Source organism: Bidens hawaiensis, unplaced genomic scaffold (genome assembly GCF_021521415.1).
Source record: "Bidens hawaiensis isolate Kalapana, Puna unplaced genomic scaffold, B.hawaiensis_p1.1 tig00022693_1, whole genome shotgun sequence".
Lineage (NCBI taxonomy): Eukaryota > Viridiplantae > Streptophyta > Magnoliopsida > Asterales > Asteraceae > Bidens > Bidens hawaiensis.
Window position 1 is genome coordinate 226,283 of NW_027493547.1, and position 19,128 is coordinate 245,410.

A 19,128-nucleotide genomic window follows, 5' to 3' on the forward strand; every position below is an offset into this window, starting at 1 on the left:
AGGTCGATCAGAAAATCGTTTTCGTTAAGGTTAAGCGTACAATCCTTAATCACGGAGTTAATTAAAACAGTTTCACCATTAGCCAATTCAACTGAAAAATCTTCTTTTAAGTCGTTGCGCGGTCGCGCAAGCTTCTGCTCGAAGGCGCGAGAGATAAAACTTCGATCGGCGCCAGTATCAAAAAGTATAGAAGCATAATTTCCGTTAAGTAAAAATGTACCATTAACTACGTCATTATTCGCTTGCGCTTGGTGCGCGGTTATGTTAAAAGCTCGTCCACGCGTTACTTGGTTCGAAATCTGGTTCACCGGATTCGCTTGTGTGATTTGCACTTGTAGCCTTGGGCACGCGTTCCGGAAATGACTGGGATCACCGCAGTTAAAGCACGATCTGGGTCGTGGGTTTTGGTAGATTGATTGTGGGTTCTGCGGGTAGACTGGTGGTGTTGGCGCAATTGGATTGGCGGGAAGGACTCTACAGTTTTCAGCAGTGTGACCAGTACGGCCACATCGGTTACAAAGTCGACACGGGGTTTGGGTTGGGTGGTGAAATCTACAGGTTGGGCAAAAGGGATGGTTTCCTGTGTAAGGTTTCTTAGTTGGCGGGGCAGGGAGTGCTGGATTGGTTAAGGCATAGTTGTGGGCTACAGGAGGTGTTGGGTAAGCTGACAGTGGGTTAGGCGCGTAAACTGGAGGTTGATAAATGGGTTGCTGGACAATGGGCGGGTTGGTAAGCGCGTAAGCTTGTCTGCGCCTACGATTCTGGTTATGGTTTGAGGGTTCAGGTTTGGTTTCTGCGGGTTCATGGACAGTTTTGGTGGGTTTGGTCTTTTCTGTTCCCCGCAGGAACAGGGTTCCTGCTCTGACATGGTTGTCGCTGAGCACAGCGGCCAACTCGATGGCGTCAGAGAGGGTAACTGGGTTTCTGGCCCATACAGAATCTTGAATTTCCATGGGGAGACCCCCAAGGAATTTCTCTATGGCTCGGCGGGAAGGGGTAACAAGGTGAGGGACCAGTAAGCTTAGCTCGTGGAAGCGCGTCGCGTACTCGCGCGCTTCACCGCTGTATTGCTTCAAGTTCCAGAATTCTTCCTCCAGGCGCTTAACTTCGTTGGGAGGGCAGAATTCTCGCGTCAGAATTTACTTAAATTCCTCCCAGAGCATGCTGGAAGCAGCTTCTGCGCCACGCGCATGAGCTACTCCATTCCACCATGTAAGCGCTCTAGATTCCAGGACACTGGAAGCATATAGGGTTCGTCTGTCTGAGGGGCATTGGGTGTGGAGGAAAGTGTTTTCTATTTTCTCAAGCCACTGGAGCATCACGGTGGCTCCTTCAAGACCTGTGAACTTTGGAGGGTTACCCGCGTTAAAGGACTTAATGTTGTAACCAGAGGTGTTGGTATTGTTTTGGCTCAAAGCTTGGGCTATTGCGGCGGCCATTTCCTGGGAACGTTGCTGTCTACGCATGCGCGAGGCTTCTCTTCTCTGAAATCGGTGAGATAGCGGAGGCATTCTATAAAAGTTTTAATTTTAGTTAATATCTTGGTTTTATCGCAAAGTATAACTTTATAAAGCTTGGTTTCGCAGAGTTAGATACTATCAAAAGTTAAAGTAGATTAAATGACCCTAAATGCAGACTTAATAAAGGTAACAAATTCGAATCAAGAATCGACAATTCATGTATCACCATGACTTTCCGAATTCCCAATTTAAAATATACGGGCAAACGAGTATTGGAGATTGACGATTCATGTATCACCATGACTTTTCAATCTTCAATATAAAATATATAAGAAAATGAGTATTGGAGGTTGACAATTCATGTATCACCATGACTTTTCAAGTCTCCAACCTCAGAACATAATCGTAAATGGAAATTGAAAATCAACTATTCATGTATCACCATGACTTTTCGGATTTTCAATCCCAACAAACGAATATGTAAGTAAAATCAATAAAAATCGAAATATCGCGGAGTAAAACATAAAATCATATACCGCGCAAGCGCGAGCATATTCATAAATAACGAGTAATTAACAATAAGCGCGCAAACATGAGATTTCTCTCATGCGCGATAAGGGACTCTTAGGTATTCTAGGCCGTTACGTCTAACCACCTATCCTAAAGTCAACGAGCTCTGATACCAATCTGTAACACCCCGACCAAAGGCGGATTATACATCGGGGCGCCACATATTGTTTCATTACTCGTGACACTATTGGGTGTCAATATTTAATAAATACATTCATTCGCGCACGCGCAGGGTAAACAAGAGATATAAATAAACCAACATAAATCAATATATTATAAATCATAATATTCGAACAGCAATAACTTGTCTTGATACATTTTAATCTAGGTCCAAAAGTAAAAACGTCCTATGTGTCCACAAGCTCCAAAACAGCTACTGCAAACCTGAACATGTGTTAAAATAAACGTCAAACACTTGCGTGTTGGTGAGAAATCAAGTTTAATACAATACATAGATAACAATAAATCTGCGCGCAACATGTGTATGTCTGGTTTTCAACAAGGGTGTAATCTGATCGGGACCAACTCTAAGATTCATAAGACTGCCAGTGCTCACAATTGAGCTCACAAACAAGACTAACTGTGCATGTGTAAACAAAAGAGAAAATCATAAACGATAGTTCTCCCGTGTTCATCTAATGGTGCCATGAGAACTGCGGAATAGACCGACAAGACGGTTAATGATCCACACATACAAATAAACAGCCAAGTCTACGTCCTCAACACATGGGATACTGCGCGACTAAAGTTCATAAACAAGTTTAAGACTCTAAGTTTGTATGAACACATGAACATCCCAAAACATTAAAAGCAAAAAGGGATTAGGTACGAGATTACTCACTTGATAAACGATGCGGTGTAAGATAAAGCAAGAACCAACTTTAAACAAGCACAAGTTAACCTATAAATAAGATTATTGTTTTAATGATTTGTTTTAAGTCTTGATTATAAGTTAGCATAATTAATAAGTAAATTATTATATATAATATATATATATATTACCGGAAAAGCAGGGCAGAACAGGGAGGAAGACGGAGGCAGAGAGGAAGACGGCAGAGAGAGCAAGGAGCAAGAGAACAGGAGAGATTAAGTGTTTTGTGTGTGTAGTGTTGAAATATTATTATTATTTATAGGAAAACCCTATGAGACATAATCCCTAGAAAAGGGGAAAAGATCTTTAACAGGATCAAGCAAAAGATATCAAAAAGCATAAGGATCCAAAAGCAAAAGATATCAAAAGATATGGCAGCTGCAGGGGGCAAGATAAAGCTGTCAGGGAACAGTAAAAAGCATGGGCGGGTAGATAAAGGTACAGGTCAAGCATGGCAAAAGCAGAACTCAAAAGATAATGTCAGTCACTTTTTCTGCCAACCAATGGGGTTGGTGCGCATGCTGCGCCGAAAGTAACTTTTCAGACATAAAGCAGATTAGGTCAACAGCTCAAAAGATAAGACAACTAAAAAGCAAACGGCTAGATTAAACAGAAGAAAACTCAAAGGGTTTAGCGCGAGAAGGCTGACACGGAAGGTCAAGAGAGCGCGAGCGCGAAGGCAGACAGAACTAACCTTAAGGCGTCGCGGAAAGAACTACATTTCTAAGCGCGCCGCGGGAAGAATCACATTTCTTAGCGCGCCGCGGGAGGAACTAAAATTCCTAGCGCGCCGCGGGAAGAACTAAAATTCTTCGCGCGTCGAGGGATGAACTACGATTCTTAGCGCGCTGCGAGAAGAACTACAAATCCTTAGCGCGTCGCGGGAAGAACTACCGTCCTTCGCGCGCTGCGAGAAGAATTACAATTCTTAGCGCGCTGCGAGAAGAGTTCGTCTCGCGTATCGCTGAAACAGGTGGTCTTCACGCAGGATTCCTTGTAAGGGGTCTGGCGCGTGGAGCTGCGCAGACAACCTTAGGCGGGAAGGAACAAAGGACAAGCAAAGAGTTAGAAGAAAAAGAGGGAAACAAGGCTTAAGGGCGGGACGGCGACAAGAGGGAAAAGAAGGCGGAAAGAGAGAAGGAGAGGGACGGGACGGCGGAAGGAAAGAGAGAGAAAGAGGCGGGAAGGAAAAGTATATTATTATTATTAAAAGTAAAATATAAGTATAAATAAATATTAAATCATAAAAGAAAGAGATCGGGTAAGAGAAACAGGTACCTGGGTCGGGTCGGATCGGGGCAGATGTCACAAATAAGGACCTATATCATTTTCATTTTCATATAATATGTTTATAAATTTGTAATTTTGGCCCATTTGTTTAATGTAAAGTGGTTTTAAAAACTATCTTTTGATGTCCGGTGTATAAATGTGGAAACTATATGAAGTTAGTTGCTATTTATTGATATTTTCCTGTAGTAAGTTTTGGATTAGTTGAAAGGTGCTTACTTGTCTTACAATTTACCAAGGATTCAGGGAATAAAGTGGAAGAGTGCAAGCTAAAAGTGGTATATCTACTTACAACTTACAAGTCCATGAACTTCATATACTGGTAAGTTAAGAAAACTTTAGTGACAGTATATTTACACATAATCATACAAGGTTCGGTTCAGTTTCAGTTAAAGTCGAGCAACGAAGACACATTAACCATAACTGAATTCACATATATTTACACTCAAGTCACAAGCATAATGAAATAATTCAACAAACATACTCATTCTTCATAATGCAATAATACAACAAACAGAATCATACTTCATGGCATGATAGTCAACAATGTTTGGTTCAGTTAACTCTTGGTTACTTTAAAGCTCAGGCATATGCAGTTGCAGCATGAATTCAAATTTGGTAAAATACAAACATATAAGATTCGGTTCAGTTTCGGTTAAAGTCGAGTAACGAAATCACATTAAGCGTAACCATAACTGAACAATCATTTCGGTTGGTAGCGATTTGGTTTGGTTCGGTTTTACATATCAACGGTTCGGTTTTGGTTTATAATTATCAAAAACCATTACTAACGGTTTGATTCACGATTAATATATCAAACACCTGGTGGGCATCAAAGTATTATGCTATATATAATTTTCAGTGGACAACATTGCCCTATACAAAACCCTAGAAATTGTACTATAGGGCTTGCATCGAATTGGGAATATATAAACCAAGAATACGAATTAATTACAAAGGATATATGAAACTCAAGATGAATTACCCGTGAATGAAGGCATTTTTTTGAGAGAGTGGACCGTTTGATCGATCACTGGCCAAAGAACGAAGGTGTGAATTCGATTAACACTATCCCATTTGGTGAAGTCTTATCAGAAGACAATTTGGTGAGGTAATGTAAAAAGATTGAGGTGGAGAAGATAAAAGAGAGGAGATAGGCGGGAAAGACGAGCGGGAGTTGGAAATAGGGGAAAGCTTTCTTGTTTCTAAATATGGGGTCAAGTTTGGTATTTTCTTAAATTTTAGAAATGGGGTAAAGGGATAGAGAATAGGATGGAGTAGCTTTTTAACTAATTTTCTTAAATTATAAGGATGGGGATGAGTTTAGGGGATGGGATAGGAATGCTCTAAGTGGAAGGTATGTCTTTTTGCCGAGTTTGTTTTTTTTATAAGTTTCATAAGAAATAAATAAATACTATATACAAAATTTCAAGAATGGAGAGAAGAGTTAATTTATTTTTCATTCTTGAAAATTTGTTGTATGAAGTATTTATTTATTGCTTAAGAAAATATACAAAATCACACAAAATCTCCTGTTGAATGATTTGAAAGAGCCAAGAGCAAGTTGACTTTCATAAAAACCTCCTTTTTATTTAAATGTTCATCTTATAAAAAAAATATGTATTTTTTCTTTAGTTTGAGTATGTTATTTGTTATATTAAAAAATAATCATGCTCAATATTTTTAGTAAAAATTTTAAATATGTAATATTACATATTGCAATATTGAATATCATATTTATGTAATGACATATTACATATTTAGCATCATAAATATTTGTAATACCATTGATATTTCTTATCAACATAAAGTTATTATTAAAGTTTTTATTGCGTGCGTGCGCATACACACATGCACACTTTTATATAAATGTATGTAACATTGTAAATGGTTGAGAAACACTAGACAATATATAGTAGTTTAACGAGAAAGTTTTAGGGTTTTTGTAAATAGAAAGACACGAGAGGTACTTTTATCAATTTGTTTTAATTATAACTTTTTCCTCATATTGAGGCCAATATCTGTATTATATATAAAGCATTTTAAAGAGGTGCGTTAAAGAACTTTTGGATTTTAAAAGTTTTAAGAATGTTTATGCATATGATGTAACACTTGATGCGTTCAATTTAAGTAACAAAAAAATTTTCAATAGGTAAAGTTGTCTTTTGAAACAACTAATAATTAGTATACATTATTTTTTAATGCACATTTAATTCACTATATTAAGTGCATTTAATATTTCACATTTAATAATAATAGTTTAAATGATAATACCTAAATATTAATCAATGTTTAACTTAAACCGGTTAAAAGTCGGGTTAAATTTAACTCTTATGAACCCACCGCAAAACGCAGAGCACCTGCTAGTTTTTATAAATTTTAAGAGTATCATTAATTGATTTAAGCTTTGAGTTTATTCTTTTCTTGTATGTGTTTTGTATGGAATCTCACCCATATATACATTCATATAAAGTTTAAATCTTTATTGTTGTTTTAATCATGTTTTCAAGTGACTAGATTTTTTTTTATATATTGTACTAAAAAAAACTTAAAACCGACACTTAGATATGGAGAACATAAGTGCTACAAACACAAACTATTTAAAACACAAAGACCATAACTAGAGGACATTGATTCCATAAGACCATTCTTGTATGTTAGTGCTTGTGAACAAGGGTTGATGGTGGCAGGCATAATACTAAGTTTAAGTTAAGTGGTGCACCATTTGTGTCTCAAGGTGTACCTCGGTAACAACGTTTTTGACGTACGTGTGTGTGGGTGCCTTGGTAGTGCCAAAAGGCTTTTGTTTCATGGGTTGGAATCTATGTTCATGTTTCCTAGCAAATTCAAATATTAGACCAACACTACATTCAAGAATGGTCTTCATTTGTTTATTAGAGCTTCAATTAGTCTAGATATTGGTGTTCCGAAGACACGAAATCGTGTTTATTATAATAAACAAAGATGTAACAAAATAACGTTTTGACTCTACCTGCATCCCGTTTAAGATATAATTATTTAGTTCTTCAATGTGTGCTGTGTAGATCCCCGTTTTTTAAATTTCTATTCACATCATCATAACCCAATCTAGACTATATTTAGGAATAATAGTAAAAAAAAAGGTTAATATTAACTGACCTATACGAGCGGGGCCTATCGATCAAGAACAATATAACATGCCAAACATAGTGAGAACGGCATGTGTATGCAAACCGTATTGATACCATAATGAAACTGTACATTGTAATCTCATCTATTATTCAAATCAAGCCTATACATTCAGAAAACTATAAAAACCGTGTAATGCATGATGAATAAAGAGTTGGAAAGAGAGTGAGATAAGCCAAATGCGTTTGTCACAATCCTCTTGGTTATGTAATGAAATAAGTTTGTATTTTAAATTTATAGAGCTAGAGCCCAAGAACAAGTAAAACTACAAAAGCATGAATAACAACGTGTTGGTAGGTACAAAACATATTGCATGACAAGAATTTAAGAGCATGTGTTCATTGATCATGCAGCCGATGGGTAATCAAAATCATCGATAATAACAAGCGCGCTTTGAACATAATGTTTGCACGATTACCTTTTTATTTATGTTATAACATTTTCAATGCCTAAAACATCACCACTCTTCCTTTTCTTCTTCAACATTCTGCCCAAATATATCGGGAATTCCCTTCCAGTCTTTCTTTTCTCTCGTTTCCCAATAACCACCCGTGTATCGAAAACAACCATCTTCGTCTTTTTTAAACCACCTCGGTTGCCATCCTCTTTCTTGCAGTTTTCTCGCCTATTCACATAAACAAGATAATAATAATAATAATAATAATAATAATAATAATAATAATAATAATAAATGTTCATGTAACGGACTTTAGGTATTTCTAAAAGCACACCTGTCTCTGTAACTGTTCAAGTCTTAGTTTCTCTTTATTTGCCAGCTCATATTCACCGTTTTCCAAGTGGCGTTGGTCAGGTCTAAGTCTAGAGTCAGTTGGTGGCAGTTTATCCCTTAGACCGGGCGTAATCTCATTCAAAGATATCGCAAATGGTGTGAGATTGTATCTTGTTTTGGTAGCAGACTTATCTCTTTCCCATAGTAACACGGCTTCTGTCATAGGATCATATCCTTTCGGTTTTGTTGTCGGGTCTCCTAATACGTAGTACATGGCTTCGTCCCATTTTCCTATTAACATTGCCACCTTTTCTCCTGTTCTGTTATCATGCACAAATCCATGTACCTGTATATTGTATAACAACAGATTTTGGTTATCGGACTTGAGTGTTACAAGAAAAGATTTTGTTTAATAGACCCCGATTTATAAAATTATTCGTTACCTGATGTGGATTTCTGTCGATAATTGACTGCTCTTGGAACTTGAGTTTGCAAGAGTACCTACCACTACCCTTAATCCGCATGGTACCATAGTGATCACAATAAATTTTACCAAGAATAATATTGTATATAGACGTGGTGACTTTGCTCCATTGAAATGTCTCGCCATCTTCAAATTGCAGTGTAAGGACCCCCACAGGATCAAGCTGAATAGAGCGTCCCCAAAATTTGCCCTTTAGATTGGAATTTGCCCAAAATTTCCAGCCTCGGCCCTCACAGTGACACGCAACAACCATCGGATGGTGACTCACCTATAAAAATGCAAAAAATCATATCATGATAAAGAAGCAAATGGCAAACCTTATATTGCGTTTTAAACTAAATAATTTACCTTTTCAGAAAAGAAACGTAGGCCCTTGTCTGGATAATCTGCTTCATAGGTTTCTCCAAGAAGAGGATTAAAAGGTTTGCATTGTCGACCTTCGGTTGATGCATAACCAGAAACAGCAAAGGCTGCAATGCTTAAAATTCTCATCAAATCATTCCCCTGCATGGAATATCAAACTTCAAAAGACCAAATATAAAACGCGTTTTATAGCAAGTTAAGATGTCAGAACGCTTATTAGCTAAACATTTTGAGAATGTTGTATATTTTCATGGAGTACATTAATGTTACAAAACCGTATATAAGCATAAGTAGAGGACCTGACCTGCTTTCCCCATTCCAATGCTCGATCAACCAAACAAGAATACTCCAAATCCTCGAAGCATTTTTGTAACGAAGAAAGCGGTTCGTTAAAATAAACGGGGAGACAAACACCAGATAAATCCTTTCCAATGTTATCTTTGATTATGGACCAAAAACCAACCGGTTTTTCTTTTTTCCTTTGGTTCAGGTAAATTGTCCCTTCTTGTAATTTGAGGATACTGAATTAAATTAATTTCAGTTCCAACCCGGCCAGATGAGGAAGGATCTGTTATGTTGGATAAAGAACTTGACCCATATTCTCTACTTCGATAAGAAGCACATCTTAAAACATCAGCTGACATGAATTCATTTGTATCGAAAAAGGTTCCGGTCTCTTCGTCTGATTCAATGTCGACTCCATACCGGCTTTCGTTGTCAGCATCAGAATCTGTTCCGCTGCCTTCGGACATGATGGAATAGAAATCTGTTTGCAAAATAAGTGAACAATTTTAAAACATATACGCAACAGTCTTTTTAGTTTCGTTTAACGCAAACTGTATGAGATAGTTATTTCCTGATTTTAGAGACCATCTTTAAATTAGGCAGTAGGCACAAAGTAGAAACTAGGCTAAATTTTATCACCAATTTTAGCAACCAGGTAACATTACTAAGTGCGTCAAGTATCGACAAATGAATAATGCAATTTTCTCAAATCAATTGGTATCTTATACTATCTTAAACGCATTAATGTTAAAATTCGCATTACGCTAATTAAAATTTAAAACTGTAATAAATGTAAATATCTCAAATCTCTTAATTAACTTACCACTGAATCTTCTATCTTGCCCACAAGAAGAATCCCTCTCTTTTGTTTCATCAACCACAGTTGTTTCCAGTTCAACTTTCTCGGTCTGCAAATCAAAAGTGTAAACCAATCAATCCAAGATTTTGAAGTAAATCTTCATGAAACAAATGTGATCTAAAATAAGTGAACCAGTTTGTGTTATCTAGAGTTTGGTTAGGTGATGGAATTGAAAAATCAATTCATAAATTGCATGCATAAACTATCCTTTTACATACACATGTATATAACTAAAACATGAATGACCTCAACATACAATATCTCTTAAAAAAAGTTCATATCAAAATTAGATATCAAAGCCTCATATGTAGTACCTCCAATTGTCTTAATGTGTCCAGAAGAACTATATGTTTAAGTTGTAGAGCCTTCATTTGGTTTTGCAGGGTGGTGAGTTCACTCAACATAATCGATTCACAATCTTTTATTATTTCCTCTGTTATTCCTTCTTGTGATAATCGTGACCGTAATTTCTCGGTTGAAATAACCATTTCTTCTGAAGGAGCAAGATCCCCTACAGATAATCTAGGGAATTTATGTTTAGCAGCTAAAAGGGACTCAATCCATGCAGCTCTGTCTTCTCTAGATATGCACCTTAGATGAAGAGTTTTTGTCCCAGAAAATATAGATAATCTTTTGTCATCAGACTTGTTTGCTCTAACAGATGACACCTGTAGGTCATATTTTTTTAGCAACCAGAATAAATTAGAAAACAGAAACAAATTGGAAACCACCTTACAGTTTATTCCAATTTTAGCAATCAATATTATGCATTATTACAGATTCTAGCAATTAGTTACCAAGTCAGCAGGTGGCAGGTCCTTATTGTGAAATTGCCAATGTTAAATCTTATATATCATTTTAGTGTATATTTACAAGCCATGTCGCATCTGATTCTACATTTAACCATTATTGTAATACATAGATTTCTTTAAAAAATACCATTTTCCCAAACTTGTATATTATGCTACCTGTGGTTTACACTTTACACATAAGTATTGTTTTCATATGTGGCATCTTGATGTGACAGTCTGTGTAACAACAACCAACGTCACATCAGCAATTTATAAGCAAATCAGTCAAAATGAATCAGATTGCTAAATTTGGTAATAAAATGTAAGTTGGTTTCTATTTTTGTGGCTTTGTGCACAATTTCATGTTGATTGCTAAAATCATAAAAAGAAAATAAAACTAAAGTGTTTGTTTTTGTTTCTTGCAGTTAGCAGCTAGCCTTTATGATAATGCCGATGCCCATACAAAGATATATACAATCAAAATATGATTCCATAGCTAGTTCCTAAACATGCATTCAGAAATTGTAGATATCAAAAACAGATTAAGGAGAAGGATATCTATTCCGTCTTCAGCCTGCCAAACAGCAAGCCTGATCCGTATTTTCTATACTGTAGGTTATCTACTACTCAAAATCCAACTTCAACTATCGCAACCAAATGACCAAATTAGCGTCATTAGATCGGTAGAAGTTGACGCATTTAAGAAAATCATTTAATAATTTAAGCCTATTGATTGTGCCCAAAGTACACAACTTTTGTTTCACAGTTAAGAGCCAACATTTGCTTCAGAGGTAAGAACCCTCCACTAAATGTACTACCTATCATAGAATCTTTAAGTTTCCCATAAAGTACAAACAACAAAAACCATAAAATCACACCTAACCAAATGCCCTGCTGTCTGTTTTTATGGTAGCAATTAAAGCATATGGAATCCTGTTTCTTTCCATTTTCCCCATTTTATCCCACATGCCAAATCAGCTTTTTTATTATTTTCCCGGTTTTTTCCCAAACAAAATCGCGATGTAATCCAACTTTTTCCCAATTTTCCCATTTCTTCCCAAAGCCCAAAACCACTCAAAAATAGAACCAGGAGAAACCGGCTAGTACATCCCGGTTTCCGTGGAAAAATAATTGGGGCAAACCAGGGGACGGTATTCCCGGCTGGCCCCGTTTTTTCCCACCCATTCCCCAGCTCTCCAAGCACTCCACTCCGTATGCTCTTACATAGTAAAGATTTATAATAACAAATATGCCAAATAGTTACCACCAGTGTTGTTAAAATCTCGACTAGGCGCCGATTAATCGGATTAATCCCCGATTAATCGCTACTCCCCACCCCATCGATTAATTTTGGGCTAATCGGTCAATGGTCAAATCTGGCCAAAATCAGGATTAATCGAACTTAATCGGCTTTTTCTGCCAAGGTTCTGACCAAAATCAGTGGTTTCCAGCGAGATTCCCAATTTCTAGCCAAAATGTGTTTGTGTGTATATAAAATGAAACTCACATATAAAAATGTGTCTGTGTCAGCGTGTATATATAAAACTAAAAATTATACATCAAAATCCAATCCCCATCCCACCGCCCGACCAACGATTTTTACAACACTGGTTACCACAAAAACTTAACCTAACAATTCTAATTGCTTTAGAATGCAAATTCAATCCTGCATTCTCGCTACATTATCGATCAAACACTTTAACTTACTCTTACAAATCTACAAAATATCAAAACACAAAATGCACATGATAATACGAATTACCAATCTGTATAATAACAGTATACCTTCAAATGTATCTCTCCATACGGCTTCCACCGCTTCGAACCAAACCGACTCTGACCGCCAGCACCACCACCGCATTTCCTCATATACCGAACCGACTCGTCTCCGATGACCTTAAAACCTTTCTCCCTACGTAAACCAAACACAATCTTATCCGGTCCATGCGTCTTATAATAAGACAACACTCCATCCTCTAACGTAAACCACCTAGATCTCCATCCTTTGCCATAATTCACCCACTTATACAATATTCCGGCCACCACACCACCACCGGCACCGCAATCGTCCGGTTCGTTAATCACATTGTCCGATTCAGACGCCGTGAAGCTCGTGTCAAACCCTAACCCTAGCTGCAAATCTGGCTTTACAACGGCGGATGGTGGATAGTCCGTACGGTCGTTGTCCAGTGAGACTGGAGCTATGCAGCATAACGGATTCATGATTTGGTTTGGTTGAATTGAATTGAATAATAGCGTGTATGTGTATGTGTATAGATTCATTATTATTAATGTAATGAATGTGTGTGTACTGGTGGTGCTAGTGTTGGTTTGTCAGAGGCGTAGGTTAAGCGAGAGGCGCATTCAAGTGTAGGTCCGAGTAAATGCATGGTGTGTGGTTCAGTTGAGTTGAGGTGTAATCATTGTGTGTTCAGCTAATCTACGCATTGGTGTAATGTAGGTGCTGTTTGTTTTTGCAGACATAAACTGTCTGCAAGCTGATTTCATCTGTTTTCATGTCTGCAACTGAAGATGTGGTCTGAAGATCTGCAAGCTGAAAATATAAGACTGTTTGTTTTTATAAGCTGATACTGTCTGCATAACTGTCAAACTTATCTCACAAGATAGAAGTCATTTATTCAAGTTACATCTAGTTTTTAGTCTTTGCTTGCCATGCCGATTTGGTTTTGGTGGGTGGTGGAAGGTGGTGGTGGTGGATGGTGGTAGTGGCGGCGGACGGTGGGTAGTGGCGGTGGATGGTGGTGGTGGACAATGGGTGGTGGTGATGGATGGTTTTGGTTGGTGGTGGACGGTGGTGGTGATGGATGGTGGTGGTGGTGGGTGATGGATGGTGGTGGTGGTGATGGATGGTGGTGGTGATGGATGGTGGGTGGTGGACGGTGGTGGTGATGGATGGTGGTGGTGGTGGCGGACGGTGGTGGTGATGGATGGTGGGTGGTGGACGGTGGTGGTGATGGATGGTGGGTGGTGGACGGTGGTGGTGGCGGTGATGGATGGTGGTGGTGGTGGGTGATGGATGGCGGTGGTGGCGGTGATGGATGGTGGTGGTGGTGGCGGACGGTGGTGGTGATGGATGGTGGGTGGTGGACGGTGGTGGTGATGGATGGTGGGTGGTGGACGGTGGTGGTGGTGGTGGCGGTGGATGGTGGTGGACGGTGGCGGCGGGGTACGGGGGTGGTGGTGGCGGCGTACGGTGGGTGGTGGTGTTGGCGGACGGTGGTAGGAGCAGTGGATGAGAGGGTGGCTGCAAAGGGAGAAGAGTAGGGTTTTTTTGTGAAGATGTTTTAAGCAAGATTTCCTTGCTTTTCTTTTAAGATGAAAGAAGATAACTTCAGATCTGTTTTAAGAAAAAAAACAAACAGTCTTCAAGGGTAATGTCTGCGCGCCTGCAGACATTAGCTCCTTGAAGATGTTTGAAGAAAAAACAAACACCCCCGTACTCTCTATGGTACTATGCATTGCAGCATTGGATGCTTTAAGCAAGGACATGGTGGTTTAAATGCTTTTGTAACTAAAATATCTCTTTTTATTGTGTGTTGCTTTTGGATTTTGGATGTTGGGTTTGATGGTTTAGTTATAGCCCGGTTGTTTTTACTGGTAGAGGCTGACGGTTTGAGCGTCGATACAGGGAGACGGGTTTTACTTGAATGTTGGGGTTTCCACCTATTAAAGGTTTTCAAGTTGAACTTAAAGCGTTGGAAACAAGGGACGGTGGAAATCCAGCCATGGTTGGGCTCGAAAAAAACGTTGTTCAAAAGTAAATTTATAGGTTTTGTGAGTGATGTGGAGAAGGGAGGTTGGAAATTTCATGGGCATGATTGAAAGAAGGTTGGTTGTGTGTTAAATCATGTTTTGGTAGTCTGTTGTGAACTCAAATTAACACGACTAAGTGAGAATCAAATATGAAGTAACCATTGTGATTAGATTGATTCAATAGTACGATTACAATGAGAAATCAAAACAATAACGTAGAAGGAGATGAGAAATAGATTCCCAGAACGTGAGATGAAAATAACAGATAGACCAATTTCTAACAATTTTCATTCCTACTCACTCTCAATCGTTGCAGCTTACATCCTCCCTAACTTCATTCACATTTCCACATACTTGTTCTTTTAGCGGGCTTATGCTACTAGGTTGGGCCTCATTGTCATCTAGTCGGTTCATAACATAGTCAATTAAAGGAATGGAAGTTAAAGTTTGTTTTAATGGTTCTCTTAATTAATGGAATTTACTTTCTTGAAACTAAGGTGAAGGAATTCTAGTTTGAACGCTTAACAATAGCTAAACGGTCTATTTGAAACTATGATTCTACATCATTTGACTAACATAATTCAGTCCATGTTATAAAACATAAACCAGCCTAGTTATAATGTCAACCATCCCACGGGACTAATGAGTAATGATGAAGAAAAAGGCTTAGAAGATTAAAAGACAATGAATCTAGAAATGTATATCAGTCAATCAAACCTAATAACAAATCAAACAAAATTTGTATATTCGTTGTTTTTTAATGAATAAGATGTGTGGTTATGCAACATAGAAGTGGTGTGGTGGCCGCAAATTCCATTATTTGAAAACCGTAACTGATCGTAGAAAACCAGCTCGCAAATTTGAAAACGAATACCAAATATCGGTTTAAGTGATAGAATCGTCTTCGTTTACATCACAGTCTTTGAATAGGGAACAAATTTTGGTTGGGGGAGCGAGGGGTTAAAAAATGTGGAGGCTTTTAATGGTAGTTGCGTCAAATAAGCTTTTTATGTTAGACATTCGCACTCGAATTTGATATTGTAACTTGTATATTTTAATGTGCAACTTTACCATTAGTCCACTACACATACGTACTAATGATTACTTTGCAGGCATAGCACATGTAACACTTTCATCACAAAGTCACAAGGTGATTTTTCTAAGTCATCCAGAGTTGAAACTATTACAAGTATGTGATTCAAATAACTCAACAACTAAGCATATGGGCAAATCCATAACATTAAACATTAAATTGTTACATAGGAGTCTAACGTTTTAAAAGTTTTCACACAAAAGAGTTTTATACAAACACTGCTAATTAAACCTGCACCTCAATTGTGGTTATGGATTGTTGACCTCGCATTATCACAATGAGATGGTGAGTGTAAGTGGAAGTTTAAGGGCCTTTGTCACTAAATTAACCAATCACAAATAACATCTCATTATATCTAACGTTCAGTTTTACTAACATGTATAAAAAAAGTATACTAATGGCCAAAGGCATATAAAAGAATGTTTTAGTATGAATATAATATGAAAATTTTCATATATAAAAAAATGTTTATTGGTTAATTTCGTATTTGTGTGTTGTAAAAGTTGTTCTTCCCTTTTTTATACCTAAATGTCACTTAATCCCGAATAGCTATAACTTTAATCTTTGACTGTTTTGTCTAAAAATGGTTCATCACTATAAACTCAATATCGATATAACATTGGCCTTTAACTGTTTATAATCTTAGGGGGTGTTTAGTCTAGCTTTTATTTTTTGACTTATGCTTATATTTTAAAGTAGCTTGTAGTTTATTTTCTATTATTTGATAAGCTTTTTATAAGTGTTTGGATCAACTTATATTCTACAAGTTGATAATAAGTTGTTAAATCAATCATTCTTTAGTTTGTTAGAGTAATAAGTTGCTTCAATAATTATTAATCCATCACCATTTGAAAGCAAATGAGTTACTTACATCCTTACACAAATAAGCTAAAAAACCATCTTCAAATTAGCTTATATAAGCTTATAAGCATAAGCTTAAAAAGCTAAACCAAACACTAAGTTAAGCTTATTTTGTAAAAAAAAAAAAAAAACTAAAAAAGCTATAAGCTTTGTTAAAAAAGCTAGACCAAACACCCCCTTATTAAAAAAGAATCTAACACTTTTATTAAAAGCTATTCCAACATTGGCCGAATGGTATACAAGATTCTTAAAAAAAGAAGGTTATAGTGTTCCATGCCATTAATTAGCCTTACCACAATACGTTGTTTGTGTCTACACACAAGCAAGCAGATTCATTTAGCCTTTTTGGTTAAGAATTCAAAGCCATCGGTTATTATTGGTTCAGGAGCATATGACATATATGAAGTTTGTCTTGAAATAATTGACGAGGCTTCAACTTTTTCCCTTTTGGTGGTTGTAGCTTTTGTTCGAGGCTAGCGTCTAGCTTTGTCTTTGTTTTATTAATGCATTTTGTTGGTCGTTTAAAAAAAAGAAATATTATTATTATTATTATTTTATTAATATTAATTGGGCATGAAATGAAGGAAGAAAATAAGAAATTAGTTAGGTATGTGAAGGAAATTTCCACATTATTACAATTATGAAACCAAAGCTGTGGAAAAGATAAGATCTCGTGATTTTGCTTCGAAGCTCTACACACACACACACACAGATACATACATACAGATAGATACAGATGATTCAGCTTTCAATTTCTTAACACCTCGTCCGTCCGATCTTCTCGTAACACCGGTTGGTTCGTTAGCATATCTCTATTTTTGTTTTTACATTTCTCGTCGTTCGATCTGTTTACCCTTACTATTCATCGTTAGATCGTTAGGTTTTGAGGTCATGTAGCTGCTGCTTGTAGTTAGTTGTATGCCTGACGAGATTAGGCTAGTTTTATTGTCATTATTATTGTGATTACTTAGGTGAATTTGTATTTGTGTGTAATTGGGTTAGGTTAGATGAAAGAAATTGGGGAAATTATGATCAGGATTCAGGAACATAAGTTTTATGTGTTTATAAGGTTTAGATCTGTTTCTATATCATGGAATTTTTGTTAGGTTGACTTTTCATATTTTACTCAATACCAGTACCGGTACAGGTTCATCGTACGCATTTTTCATGTTTTAGGTGTCGGGACCATTTGGTTTACGGTTTTTCAATGGTACCGGTAGTGGTGTAAACAAGTTGAGGTTAGGCTTGAGCTCGGCTCGTTTTGACTTACGAGTCTGTGAGTTGTTTTCTCAATACCTGTACAGTACCCCCTATGGGTACCCACTTTTGATGTTTTTGTTATCGTACCATTCGGTTTTCAGTATTTTCAATTGTATATGTAGACTGTAGTGGTGTAAACGACCCAAGCCCAAGCTCAATTAGGCTTCAGCTCGGCTCGTTTTAACTTACGAGAGCTCAAGATTGGCTTGTTTATTATTTATTAGTTAATCTATATACGTTTTATTAATTAATCTATATAAGTTTTGTAATTGTTTTTATATATTTTGGGAAAAACCTTATAAACTTAAAATTACACAAGGATCGTTAAGACTTGGCTTGATTCGAGCTTTTTATTGATTCGTGCCCGAGCGGCTCTACTCGTTTGCACCCCTAGGTACCGGTACCAGCACAGTACCCCCCCCCCATGGGTACTCACTTTTCATTTTTTCGCTATCTTACCATTTGGTTTTCGGTTTTTTCAGTGGTATCGGTTGTGGTGTAAACGAGCCGAGCGCAAGCTCGACTAGGCTTCAGCTCGGCTCGTTTTGACTTACGAGAGTTCGAGTTTGGGTTGCTTATTATTTATTAATTAAGTTATATACGTTTTGTAATTATTTTTATATATTTTGGGAAAAACCTTAAAGTTTTAAATGCGCCTAAGCTTGGTTCAAGTCCGCTGTGCAGTGTGAAATTAATACATACAAGTCCAAAAGAGGTAGTAAAACTTAAAAAAACACAAGGATTGTTAAGACTCGGCTCATTTCGAGCTTTTCATTGATCTGAGCTGGAGTATTTCGTGAGTGGTTCCACTCGTTTGCACCCCTAGGTACCGGTACCGATCGATAACGAATTTGGAGAAAACGTCATTGGTGTATGGCTTCACTCGTTTTTGGTATCAGTATTTTTCGGTACGTACAGGTTAGGCCGGATCTAATCCCTTGGATATGCTTAATTGAATCATTTTCTGATTGATTCTAATAAAACAAAGTCAACCTTGAGAGAACTTGATTAGTCAGCAAACTGAAATGAAATCATTTGTTTGGTTCAATGGCGTCAATCAGTTGTTATAGCCCTTAGGTTGTGAGTTTAAGTTTCTTTACGGATGTCATGTCAATTATACATTTGCTAATCGTATCGTCAACGAATTAGCAAGTAAGTTTCAAAAGTTCCATCTTAATATGCAAAAAAGAATGCATATGAGTGTGATAATACAAAGTTGTTATTAATAAATCTTTTTGTTAGGATATGCAAGTGAAAACCATGAAACTTAAT

The 19,128-nt window shown here is 37.2% G+C and overlaps 1 pseudogene across 1 annotated transcript; it reads right to left on the minus strand.

Moving 5' to 3' along the window:
* Positions 1 to 7,718: 7,718 nt before the first annotated feature.
* LOC143566105 (oxysterol-binding protein-related protein 1D-like) lies at positions 7,719 to 13,100 on the minus strand (annotated as a pseudogene). Its single transcript, XR_013141180.1, has 8 exons — positions 12,654 to 13,100; positions 10,392 to 10,745; positions 10,042 to 10,126; positions 9,238 to 9,699; positions 8,919 to 9,074; positions 8,530 to 8,838; positions 8,088 to 8,432; positions 7,719 to 7,981 (listed from the first exon to the last, which is right to left on the minus strand). The product of XR_013141180.1 is annotated as an oxysterol-binding protein-related protein 1D-like (transcript).
* Between the last annotated feature and the right edge of the window lie 6,028 nt (positions 13,101 to 19,128).